A 14,614-nucleotide genomic window follows, 5' to 3' on the forward strand; every position below is an offset into this window, starting at 1 on the left:
TCTCATTGATAGATTTTCCAAGTGGCCAGAGGTGGAGGTGACGGAGAACGTTGACACTGAAGCAGTAGTGAATTTCTTGCGCTCCACGTTTGTCAGGGAAGGAATTCCAAAGGTAATCACGTGCGATAATGGACCGCAATTCACCTCAGCCAAATGGGAGGCCTTCACCGCCAGGAATGGGATAGAGGTCAAACACACACCCATCTACCACCCAGCAGGTAACGGCCAGGTAGAGCGTTTCAATCGAGTGATCATGGGCACCATCCAAGCGGCGATCAATGATGGATTGGACTGGGAGAAAGAACTGGAGAAAATGATCTGGGCCTATCGAATCACCCCAGGGAGCACGGGCTACAGCCCGTTTAAAGTTCTAAGAGGAAGAGAAGCATTCACTAGAGACAACTTAGCATGGAGAAAACTAGTGGTGCAGAGCAAATGGTCACCTGCAGTGGTCAGAAGAAATCTGGAAAAGGCTCAAGATACGTACACTACACACTTCAACAAGAAACGCAACGTACAAAGTGCAGTACTGGAGAAGGGCGATTGGGTAAGGGTAAAACTAGCCGTTCTCAAGAAGAAGGGAGAGAGCAAATTCTCACCACCCTTGCAGGTACTGGAACCCAACACACGCTCGGCCTTGCTCAGTGATGGGAAAGTGTGGTCACAGGACAGAATGGCAAGGTGTAGCAAGATCATCAAATGGAGTAACGAGGAAGAAGAAGGCGCAGAGTATGTAGGAGAAGAGGGCGAAGAAGGATGTGACAGAAGGCGAAATGAGGTCGAAGAAGGAATGCAGCAAGTGAAAGATAGTGAAGGTGAAGGAGGAACGAACGAGGGAACGAGGAGCTGGCGCAAAGTAGAAAGCAGTGAGGAAGTGATTGAAAGAGAGGGAGAAAGTGATGGAGGAAGTCTGAACCGGAAGGAACTGGGAGAAGGTGGTATTGAAGTGGTGAGAACCAGAGCGGGAAGGACTGTAAAGGTACCGGAGAAGTTCAAGGACTTTGATATGAACTGGAAGTAAGCACATTATTGTTACATTGTTTGTATTGGTTAAAAGGGGGGAGATATGTGGTAGCGCTCTAGTTGTTCCGTCGCCGGAACAGGAAGGGGAGCCGGAGGAAGCGGAAGGCGGCCATCTTTGTTAGAGGCACCGACCACTGAAAGAGAGGTCGCAATTCCCGGTGCTCCGGCAATAAAGAAGTTATCTAGCAAATTATGAAGTCTTGGTGTATAACATTAATTACCACAGGACTACCTGGACTACGCTAACTCCATCTACCTAGGTCTTCCCAACTACCTAGTGAAGCGACTCCAGATGGCACAGAATCATGCAGCAAGGTTAATTTTGAATCAACCTAGGCGCCAGGCAGCCACTCCCCTCCTTAAGAAATTACATTGGCTCCCTGTGGCCCAGCGATGTGCCTTCAAAACTGGCTGTATAATCTTCAAGTCCTTATATAACAAAAGCCCATTATTCATCAATAACCTGATTTCCAAATACACCCCATCCCGCAACCTTCGCTCTCTCCACCAGAACCTCCTGCAGCCACCTTCTTTCAACTTAAAACGCGCAGGAGGCCGCAGGTTTGCCACCCTTGCCCCCCGCTTGTGGAACTCTCTTCCGTCGGAGACCCGGAATTGTCAGGATCTCCTCTCTTTCCGGAAAGCATTGAAGACCTGGCTGTTCAGACAAGCATTCCAATAATCCTCTTCCCTCTATGTTCATGTTATTACTGATCATAGCGCCAAGCAACCAATCGGTGATAGTGCGCTCTAGAAATACTTTTATAACATAACATAACAGTATATACATAAAGATATAAAATAAGCAGTAAGCCAGTAAAATCCAACACTTTGAGAATGGGAAAAAATTGTGGGTGCTACTAGCCTAGAAACCTAAGACTAATCCATCCAGAAACATTATAGACACTGTAAGAAATTGGAGTACTGGCTGAGGAGGTTAAAACCCTACTCAAGCAGGAACTACAATCCTTGTCAGGGTGAAGGCCCAAGCAAACCTTTAAGTAACCTGTGCTCTCCCTCAGGTAGCTTGGCATAGAGCAGTCAGGCTTATAGTGGTGGCTGATTGGCAACAGTGGCGAGGTTGGGGATGGGATTAAGAAAAAAAAGATTTACCTTGCCGTCCCCTGTCACCAGCCGACTCCTCAACCAGATTCACAGACCCCCCTAGCCAATCATGATGCTGCCTTACATCAGCATCATGATTGGTCTGAGCACTTTGGTTCGGCGCTCAGAAGGGGAGTGGGAGGCTGTGCATTTTCTCCACCCAGGCTGTACAATACATCCTGGGGAGAACATGCAAATTGCGCATGACGGTTTAGCCAGCCCAAGACAGCCAGCGAAACCATCATGCGCACTTAATATGCAGCTGGAACCACTTCTCTATTCTCTAGGCTGTGACAAGCCCAGCCCCACCCCAACCTGGCTTGCTCCTTACTGAAGAAGAAAATTATAATAACTTAACGTTATCAACATTGCATTATTATCATTTTATTTTTATTTTTGCACTTAGTGCGGCTCCTCCGCCTTAGAGGAGGAGTTGCCCCTGCAGGCTTAATTTAGAGACAATGTGCAAAAGTACACTTCAAATAGTAACACAGTGCAAACATACCATTAAAGAATCAGTGTTGAAAAAATAGAGTAATTTTTAATAAATAAAACAAGACCAAAACAACAAAATCCAATCAGTAGAACTGAAGATATGCAGGTTTAAAGAGTTCAATGAAAATAGCACCAAAAATCACACAAAGTGCCATCTGTGGATATCTGATCATGCCAGACTGGGACAAAGTCACAAGTTCAGGCTGACCACAGTGGATCACAGGCCGGCAACAGGCACCCAGTTAGGCCTGCGGAACAAAGTAACTTAAATCCTGGTTTGCAGAGAGTTGCAAAGGTCAGCATCGAAGATGAGTCATGTAGCCAAAGTTATGGGAGGCTGCAGTGCACGGTCCTGCATTATTGTTGCGGATTCCATCGACTAGGGCTTGCAACGCGAAGTCCTGCATTAAGAATGTATTGCTCAGTCAAGGCAATGCATTCGATCCAAGGAGCTGCGAGGCTGTGATGTGAAGTCTGGTGTCAAGACTGCCATTGATAAGGGATACAACTGTCTGCACTGAGAATGCATCATACAGAAGTGGTTCTGATGAGGTGAGGGGCTGCGATATGGGTCTTTGCAACAGGACCAGTCCACACAGCAGTGTGATGTGTTGGTTCTGCTCCAGGTTGCACCGCACAGCAGAGGAGATACGTCAGTTGTCAGTTCTGCTGAATTCACATAAGCTGGCAGAGCAACTTAGGCTCATTTCCAAAGATCCAGGAATGATGTGGCACCACTTGGCAGGGTAGATTCACAGATGGCAGAGTCCAGCTGCTTGGTTCAACCTTGTTGGAGACTTCTGTCTCTAAGTTTCTAGTCAGGAGGCCAGCCAACTAGCCCTTGTAGTTACTTTTGGGTCATGGGTAGCAGTCCTTTGAAGCAGCAGTCCAGAAGAGTAGCAGTCCTTTCAGCAGCACTGCAGAGTATCCACAGGTTCAGAAGTATACTGAAGAGGTGGTGTCCGAGTTCCATTATGTATACCCGGTACCGTACCTGTGGACAGTGAGAGAAATTTCTAAAGGTCGTCCTATGAAGTACCCAGACAGCCTGCTTTCCCTGTCCTGGTTCCAGACTGATTATTTTGCGGTGAAGACAGGACACTGGTTGTTCAGGTGTGAGTAGAGCTGTGCCCAGCTCTACCCTCCCATCCTGCTAGTGATGGCCCATCCAGGTGCATCTAAGCTCTTTATTGTTTGTGGATATCTAGGAAAAATACACCAAGAACAACTGTCAGCTACATCCAGTCATGTGATATAGAGACAGGCTACAGGCACTAAATGACTAAGGCAGGAAAATGCCAACTTTCTAAAAGGGAACACAACATTTACATTCCACACCCTAGTGCACAGCATTTTATTTAAAGGATACTAGATCCCCCTTAATTTTGTCCATTTTTTCTGATACTGATTCGTCTAAGTTTTAACCTTAACATGTTCTTTTCAATATTTCCATCCGTTCCACATATCCATCAAATAACGTGTTTTTTGAAACTTTCAGTATTCACAGGTGCCCATCCAAGCCTCCTTGTAAATATGATTCATACACGAAAAGTAGTTCTCAGCAGCATCCTTTATTTATAACCCAAAGCATTTCGAGCAATTACCTGCTCCTTGTCAGGGGTGGCTGTAAAACAACATCATGAAATTCACATTAATAATAAAGACACCTCATTAAGCTCTAAACTCAATTTCGTACAAACATGGTGATCAGAATGATTTTGTTGCATGATTTAGTTACACCGAGATACGTTCACTTTGTACCACTCTCCCAGTGTTTTACCACAGCTATGTGACTACTCAAACATTTCAGAGTTGAAATACTTTGCAACAAAGTTATCTATCGTTTTATCCTTCCTTTTTATATAGGTAGACACCCGCTCTCATAACCTAATCGGTTATTGTACACTTATTGATTACGCCATGGCTACACTTTCCACCTTTAAATACTATCACTTTTCCTATTTCCGACACGTACCAATTTTCTATGTTCACATGTGCCGATGGCTTTATCAGTTTACATATTTAAGCTGAAACTATGTTCTACGTTACTAGAACTTGCTACTTCCCTCTGTGCGCCATGCGTACCTGCTTACGTATCCTCCTTATTTAAAATCCAGGGGGCATATTATCAAGCCTGTGCGCTAAAATTATCGCCGCTTTATCGGCCGAAAACGGCCGATAAAGCGGCGATAATGGGCTTGATAATATGCTCTATGGAATTCCAATCGAAGCACATGTTAGATGTCTTCACATCTAACATGTGCTTCGATTGGAATTCCATAGAGCATATTATCAAGCCCATTATCGCCAATTATCGGCCGTTTTCGGCCGATAAAGCGGCGATAATTTTAGCGCACAGGCTTGATAATATGCCCCCAGGTTCCTCTCTAGCTCTCAGGTGTTTTCCCCATCGCCGCTCACTTTATCAAATACTTCGGCTCCTCCCTCTCTCGTGCAATCAATTAACAACCTGAAATTCACCATAATGTGCCTTCTCAACTCACAATCCCATAATGCATCTAAATTTCAGCACAAACTTTATGCGCACAGCCCGTACATCAAACGTTTATCATGTATATGTAGAGTGACACAAGCTTTAACTATAAAGATAGATGTCTCAGTACTTTCAAATCCCCTCTTTAAACTGCTCCTGAGAACTCGCTGTTCCAATAATGTGCCATTTTTCCAGACGGCAATTCCTTACGTAATCGGCACATGTGAACATCGAAAATCGGTACATGTCGGAAATAGGAAAAGTGATAGTATTTAAAGGTGGAAAGTGTAGCCATGGCGTAATCAATAAGTGTACAATAACCGAGTAGGTTATGAGAGCCGGTGAATAACTATATAAAAAGGAAGGATAAAACGATAGATAACTTTGTTGCAAAGTATTTCGACTCTGAAATGTTTGAGTAGTCACATAGCTGTGGTAAAACACTGGGAGAGTGGTACACAGTGGACGTATCTCGATGTAATTAAATCATGCAACGAAATCGTTCTGATCACCATGTTTGTACTAAATTGAGTTTAAAGGTTAATGAGGTGTCTTTATTATTAATGTGAATTTCATGATGTTGTTTTACAGCCACCCCTGACGAAGAGCAAGTAATTGCTCGAAATGAATTGAGTTATAAATAAAGGATGCTGCTGAGAACGACTTTTCGTGTATGAATCATATTTACAAGGAGGCTTGGATGGGCACCTGTGAATACTGAAAGTTTCAAAAAACACGTTATTTGATGGATATGTGGAACGGATGGAAATATTGAAAAGAACATGTTAAGGTTAAAACTTGGATGAATCAGTATCAGAAAAAATAGACGAATTTAAGGGGGATCTAGTATCCTTTAAATAAAATGCTGTGCACCAGGGTGTGGAACGTAAATGTCGCGTTCCCCACTATTGGATTTTGACTAAATTGTGGGATGGCAAGGCGAAACCCAGGTTGCACGCAAGAGGTCAAGGATGTTTAAATATATGGACTATGGATTATTTTGAAAAGTAAGGTGTGCACACCACCACATTCATCAACTTTCTAAAAGGGGCATTTTCAAAATTGTAATTTAAAATCCGACTTTGCCATGAGAGGGGATTTTTCACTCAATTCTAAAGACACCAAACATGAACTGGTTAGACACTACCAGTTGGAAATTGCGGCCTATCAAATGTACTAATGTTACTCCAATGTTATTCTTTGGAAGAGATAGGCCTTGCAGTAGTTAAAACAAATTTCACTAATAGGACATGTAAAACTTAAAATTACTAGTCCTATGTTTTGAATAAACTGACTCACTCCTCTCCTCGAGCCGAGTGGTCGCTCCCAGCGTCCCCTGCTGGTTCTGGTATCGTAGCGCTGCTTTGCCTGTGCATCTGCCGACTACAATTGCCTGCTGCCTGCCTCTTTGCTTGATTTACATTGTTTTACATTGTTTGTTGATTGTCACTGCTGTTTTGCGCGTCTAACTGTAGCGCTCTGCTCTGCTCCCCCCTCCGCCTCCATTTTGACTGTTGTTGTTGTCCTCGTGTGCCCGCCCCGCCTCCCAGCTGAGACGCCCTCGCCCCTCCCCCTCCACTATCCATATATGACAGTAGTTCCCGCGCGCAGCGTTCACGCGCAGCGTTCGCGCCCAACCCGCGCCGAAGGTGCGCCAAAGGTAAGCCCGTCTACGCCCGTCCGCGCCTGGACCGCGCCCAGCGCCAGACCCCCTGCCCCTCGCACTGCCCAGGCCCCCCGCATTACCTACGATGCCGCCACCCTCCTAGCCCTTAACCCCGGTCGCGCTCCCAACTGCGTCCAAGCCGCCCCTGGACACACCCATGGACCTTTCTCTTGCTACTCCTGCAAATTCATCGGCACCGACAACATCCCCGCTACAACCACAACACAGATTCCCGACCCCAACCACCTACAATGCATCCTTCTCAACACTCGATCGGTCCACAGACACGCCATTGACCTATGGAATCTACTAGACACCATCTCTCCAGACGTCGCCTTCCTAACAGAAACATGGATGAACGCTTCCTCCGCCCCAGACATCACCATTGCCATCCCTGAAGAGTATAAGATCACACGCAAGGACCGCACCAGCCACACAGGAGGAGGAATCGCTATCGTCCATAAGAAATCAATCCGCATCTCAACCAGCTCTGACGCCAACCTCGCTAACTCCGAACACCTTCACTTCCAGATCCACATCGACCCCAAGACCACACTCAGAGGCACCCTCCTCTACAGACCACCAGGACCCCGCGCAAAATTCAGTGAAGACATCACGGACTTCATCACCCCACACGTACTCCCCTACAAAGACTACATCCTTCTGGGAGACCTCAACTTTCACCTTGAAAAGATCAACGACCGCAACACCACCACCCTCTTAGACAACCTCGCCAACCTCGGACTTAAACAACTAGTCACTTCCCCCACCCACATCGCAGGTCACACACTCGACCCCATCTTCACCTCCAGCAATCATGTCTCCTTCAGCCACACTTCGGATCTCCTCTGGACTGACCACAGCTGCGTTCACTTCACCTACAACAAACCAAAACCCACCAACCACCTCCAACCAACTCTGCAAAGAAACTGGAACAAAATCACTACGGACCAGATCTCCGAATCGCTCCTTCTAAACACCCCAGCCCACTCTTCTAACGCAAACCAAGCCGCCACCAACCTCACCCTATGGTTATCCAACACCGCTGACACCTTACCACCACTGAAAAAACGTCAAAGCAAACCTGGCAGCAAGAAGGCCTCATGGTTCAACGATGATCTTAAGAAGTCCAAGAAACTCTGCCGCTCCCTTGAAAAGGCCTGGAAAAAAGACCCAACCACTAGCACCAAGGACGCCTTCAAAAACGCCACCCGCACTCACCACCAACTAATCCGAAATGCCAAGAAAACAGCATTCAAGGATCGACTTGACAACAACGCCCACAACAGCAAGGAACTTTTCAACATCGTCAAGGAATTTTCCAATCCCTCGGCCAACTCCAACGACATCACCCCCTCTCAAGCACTCTGCGACTCCCTAGCCTCATTCTTCCACAACAAGATTGCAGACATCCACAACAGCTTCGACAACCAACCCGGAGACCAACCCACCCTACCATTTGCTGAACATTCTCCCCCCATGAACACCCTTAACGACTGGAACCCAATCTCCACTGAGGACACAATCCGCCTGATGAATTCCATCCACTCAGGATCCCCCACAGACCCATGTCCTCACCACATCTTCAACAGAGCAGACTCCGTCATAGCACCGCACCTCCGAGATGTCATCAACTGCTCCTTCAACTCCGCCACCTTCCCGGAAGACTGGAAACACGCTGAACTCACCGCCCTTCTGAAAAAACCCACAGCAGACCCCACCGAACTCAAAAATTACCGCCCCATCTCGCTCCTTCCATTCCCCGCCAAAGTCATCGAGAAAGCTGTCAACAACCAGCTCACCGCCTTCCTCGAAGCCAACAAATCCCTCGACTCCTCACAATCTGGCTTCCAAGCAAAACACAGCACTGAGACCGCCCTCATCGCAGCAACAGACGACATTCGAACTCTACTGGACAATGGAGACACAGTCGCCCTCATCCTCCTCGACCTCTCTGCAGCATTCAACACAGTCTGCCACAGCACCCTATTACAACGCCTCAATAACATCGGAATACAAGGAAAAGCACTTGAATAGATCACCTCGTTCCTCACCGGAAGAACCCAGAGAGTCCGCCTTCCACCATTCAGGTCCGAGGCCACTGAAGTCATCTGTGGCGTACCACAAGGATCATCACTCAGTCCCACCCTCTTCAACGTATACATGAGCCCCCTTGCGGCCATCGCTCGCCAACACAATCTCAACATCATCTCCTACGCGGATGACACTCAACTGATCCTTTCTCTCACCAAAGACCCTATCACGGCCAAAACCAACCTACACGAAGGAATGAAAGAAGTTGCCGAATGGATGAAACAAAGCCGTCTGAAACTGAACTCAGACAAAACAGAAGTCCTCATCTTAGGTACATCCCCCTCTGCATGGGACGACTCTTGGTTGCCGGAAGCCCTCTGAAAAGCACCCATCCCGACAGACCACGCACGGAACCTAGGCGTGATCCTGGATTCTTCACTCTCATTGAACAAACAAGTCAGCTCCGTATCCTCATCCTGCTTCAACATTCTTCGCATGCTCAAAAAAACATTTCACTGGATCCCCACCGAAACAAGGAAAACAGTCACCCATGCTCTGGTCACGAGCCGACTGGACTACGGAAACACCCTCTACGCAGGTACTACCGCTAAACTCCAGAAGAAACTTCAACGAATCCAAAACGCCTCAGCCAGGATCATATTAGACATCCCACGCAACGAACACATCTCTGGTCACCTTAAAGACCTCCACTGGCTACCCGTCAATAAGAGGATCACTTTCCGACTGCTAACCCACGCACACAAATCACTCTACGACATCGGACCAGAATGCCTCAACTCACGACTGTCCTTCTACACCCCCTCCCGCCAACTACGTTCTTCTAGCCAAGCCCTCGCTACTGTACCTCGTATCAACAAGACCACCATGGGAGGCAGATCCTTCTCATACCTGGCTGCTAAAACATGGAACTCACTCCCCGCTTACCTTCGCCTTACCCAGAACCACCTAGCATTCAGAAAGCAACTTAAAACGTGGATATTTGACAAGTAATCCTCCTCCCCTTCCTAAGCGCCTTGAGACCCTCTGGGTATGTAGTGAGCTATATAAATCCTCTGACTTGACTTGACTTGACATCCTGCCCTCCTGGTTGTCCAGGGCCTGACCTAGGGGGTGTCTTATTTGCATTAAAGAGAAAGGTTTGGATCTGACAAAAGGTTTGAATTGCCAGGTCAAAATGGCAAGTAAAAACAGCACACATAGGCTGCAATGACAGTCCTTAGACATGTTTAAAGGGGCTACATAAGTGAGGGGCACAATCATAGCTGCAGGCCCACTGGGCTCAGGTAGTACCACTTTACTATGGGCTTATAAGTAAATTAAATGTGCCATTTGAGGATAAGACAACGTTACCAAAATAGAGGTGTAAGACCATCATAGGGCTGAGTGGTGTAGCAGATTAATTATTAGAAACTAGGAAGTAGCTAAATTCAGCGAAAGAGATAGAAGACTAGATGCTAAAAATTCTAAGCTCAGCTAATAGGGAGAATATAAATCAAGATTCTACCAAGATTGGATATTGGGTAAGAAGTTACTGATCCTTACATATGCTCAAATCACAGCCCTTACAACAAAAATCACTTATGATGAAGTACTAGGACAGTCTAAGAGGTTAAAGAACAATAAATCCTAAGGGCCAGATGAAATCCCAGGGGAGATTTTCAAGTAGTAAATTATTGATGTATTCACATATGGAAAAATGTATTCGATCAGATATATCTGAATGAAGAAGAGATCCCCCCTTCCTGGAATCAAGCTAACATGGGGCCTGATTACAATAATGGTGTCATCGCCACCAACAGCCCGTGGGTGGTGGTCCCACCCCCATCGTAACCATGATTTTTGCCCACCATATTAGAATGGCGGGCATGTGGGTGGTGGGCTCCTTGAGCCCGCTGCTGCATCAAAGGGACTTGCAGTCCCTACAATGGTGGCGGTGCCTGCCAGGCACCGCTGTAAGGATTACAATGTCCATTTCTACCTGCAGTTTCATGGAGGGTAACCCGCCATGAAAAGGCAGGTGGAAAGGGACTTGGGGGCTCAAAGCAGGCCCTCTTCCCCCTAGCCCTCAGCTGTGGGTTGTGCCCCTACCTATCCCTGCACCATGTGGTAGGCACTGCATGGTGTCTGCCACGTAGTGTAGGGATACGGGAAGTGCCCCCTTTTTGTATTGCGGCATGTGCTGTAGCCAACATCACCCATCACAAAACAAAACATAGGCATTGCAACCGCCGTGGTGGGGGTCGCATCCTAATGCCTATTGCGGGACCACCGACATCCTGTTGGGAATTCCCAACTCTGATAGTATGGCAGTTGAATGAAAGTCTGACCGCCATCATAATCAGCCCCATAGTTATGATTTTGAAACTGAATAAAGAAAATAATTCAGATCCTTATAAACCCATTTCACTCCTGAATCTTTGCAGGCATTATAGCCAAAAGACTAGACAGCATTATCCATATACTTGTTCATCCTGAACTAAAGGTTTTCATACCAAGCATGCAACTTAACGAGTGAACACCTCTTCTGACAGTAGCAATTGATGTAGCAAATACTTTTAACATTTCCCTTATTCCACTAAGTCCTTTGATCAAGTGAAATGGACATACTTGTGGGAAGCTCTGAAAGTTTGAGGTCAACCACAATGTGATCAATATCATCTGAACCTTATATAGAAAACCCAAGACAAGAATATAAATAAATGGTAAATTATTCAGAAACTTTTCAGTTTCAAGAGGGACTAGGCCAGGGTGTCCCCTTCCCCCTATATTGTTTTATTTATATATTTACATTTTAGCCCAACTGATCTGATTAGATCAGACTATCAACCCATTACAGGCCTCAGGCATTCCAGTAAAGATAGCATTACAGGGCAGACAATATTATCATATACATCCAACCCAGCGTATTCAATAGCCAGATTGGAGGGCATGCTGAAGTAATTCTAGAATTGTCTAGGTATCAAATCAATAAAGAAAAAAGGTACTGTCATGATTGAATGGGGTGCACACTCAGAACATCAAAAAACTGAATAGATATCTGGGGATCCTAATAATATGTAACCTAGATGTTCTCCCCGCAAAAACCTGGAAAAGGTCTGCAACAAAACAGAGGTCCTCCTGAGAAGATTGGAACATCTACCACTAAAGATTGATGGGTTGGTTAATTTGATTAAGATTCTCCCCAAATTGACTTTTCTCTTTAACACTCTTCCCTTAACAATTGGGTATTAGCAACTCAACCTGACAAATAATATATAAAACAAATCTATGCCGCTCGGTTAAAAAATCTATTTCATGTAATGTTTCTGTAAAAGTGTGGAAAAGTGTAAGAAGGTATAGTTCAAGATGTTGTTAGCAGCCTTAAAAGTATAGTTTTACAAGCACAATGTAGGACTTTCCTTGAACACTGGAATGATTAAAAGGCAAACTCAACTGTCCTCTTGGACTATTTGGCGTTAGTACCTGGGGAGATCATAGAAATAAAACAAATCTCATTGAGTGGGAAGTAGCATTAGTCACAAAAAAGTTAGGGTTGGCAAGATTTAAATATCTTCAGCCATGTTCATGGTAGCCAGCTAAAAACTGGTTTGAGAATAATCATTGGTAATATGGAGATCCTCTGAAGAACAATGTCAAACCAACAAAAGAAGTTGCTCTGTGGTGTTAGGAGACCACTGAAGTAGAAGATGAGAGTTTAATGGAACCATACTGAATATGTGAAAAAAAATTGCTGCAGTTGGTGAAAGAACACTTATCGCAGTATCTTTAAGTCTACATTATTCGATGGTAAAACCTGCTGCTCTAAGGAAGAATAATTTATTCACTCTCCATAGGATATATTGGATGCCTCAAAGATTCGCCAACTTTACAGAAGAGTTGCCATTCTGCAGGAGATGTAAGCTGATAGGGCAGAAAATAAACATAATTTAATATACTGCCCTAAACGTTCTGTCTTTCAGAAAGAGGTCGAATCCTAAGTGAAATTTGTGGACTCAAAATCAAGGTAGGCCACACTTTTATTTTATTTGGGACTGATTCATCTTCAAGTATACTGTTGGGTAAGACCAATGAGTGGTTGAATTAAACATTTATTCTCTTGGCAAAAAGTAAAATATGTAAGGAATGGATATTTTGAGATCTTTCACATGCTGTAGACTGCATCGAGTTGGTTAACTACAGCACCCAAATAGATATAACATGTGATCAAAGAAATTAAGAGAAAACATGGAAGTATTTTACAATGTAGCAATCTGTTTTTATTAGTCCAAGAATTACACCTTAATATTTTTGTCTTTGATGGAAAGACTTTAAGTATTTACGAGAATTATCAGCAGTTGGATAAAGTCACTATCTCTTTGGTTGGAACAGTGTGGATGTATCATGGAAGAAAGTAAGTGAGGGTGGAAGGAGGACAAAAAATGTTTTATTTGTCCCTTCTAAAAGTTGAGGCATAATACTAAAAGGTAAATGGAAGAAATCAATTTTGTAAGCTGACTAAATTGAGTGTCTGATGCATGTGCATTGATATACACAGTCCCACCGACCAGAAAAAAGAATTACTTCAGAAAACATCTCTAATGAGGTTTTTCAATTTGGCTCTATCCTTGTGGATCCCATGAGATGGTTATCTAAAAACTTCATGTCATTTTCTTAATACAAAATACTCAAAATGGGAACAGCTACATCAATCTTTGCTCAATACAGATACAGTTCAAGATGCAGAACAAGAGCATCAAGTATCCTACTTGGAGTTTGAACTGATACAGAGGAAGTTGTGAAAATGATTACAAGTTTTATCATTTATGGAAAATTAGTTTTACAATGCAACAGCTACCTATCTTTTCTTGCTTGTCCTGGCCTCTCACAATAAAAGGCACACTTAAACTAACCTTAGGAAAAGTGCTAAATACTCCTAATAGTATCATTATCATTCTTTTCTTAAAAAATATAATGTAAGCCGTTCTACAAAAAAACATCTCTCCTCATGGATCTGACATTCACATTATGAAAGTATTAACATTAAATCCCCTCAAAAAATGCTATGTCTGCAGATTCAGCCAACCAACATCTATGCCTTTTCTGCTTGTGTTTCTGCTTTAAATGTCCTGGGGCTCTTTTTGGTCTCTCATTGCATTGTTAAACTTGTTACGTATATTTCACAGCTAATATTTTACATCATAAATGTAAATTTAAGTACATCAAATTTACTTTCATGTTAATATGTTCAACAAAAAAGACAGACGTGCCAACATATTCACACTGTTGGAAATAGCCAATTCAGTCACAAACTTGTATTTCAATATTCACAGAGATTTTAAAACCATTTAAGGTGGTGAATTTTCAGCTCTGTATTAGGTTGTAAGGAAAACTCATATGTATTGCACCCGAATAGGACACTTTACCCTCACACTTTTACTCTGCACGCCATTACTCTGCAGTTTTTACACAGCAAAATCTTTTACAATGCAGGGTTTTACAACGCAATCCATTACAATGCATTCCCCATTACAACTCAATTTACTATTCTAACTCCAACGGGGCGTTACTTTGGGGAGTGCGTTGTAATTGTTTTCGGTTTAAAGCCCTGCATTGTACAAGATTAACAAAGCCCGCTCTAACACCAACATAATGTTGCTGCAATATGTTCCAACCTTTCAGGACTTAGTTGCTTATACCTAGAACTTCTTCACAGCAGAAGGCTATCTGGAACTCTCACACAAATCTACATCTTGCTTGTCTTTTTATAATGAGGTGAATATTCTTTTTGTGTACTCAAG

Source organism: Lissotriton vulgaris, chromosome 3_1 (assembly GCF_964263255.1).
Source record: "Lissotriton vulgaris chromosome 3_1, aLisVul1.2, whole genome shotgun sequence".
In the NCBI taxonomy this organism is placed as follows: domain Eukaryota; kingdom Metazoa; phylum Chordata; class Amphibia; order Caudata; family Salamandridae; genus Lissotriton; species Lissotriton vulgaris.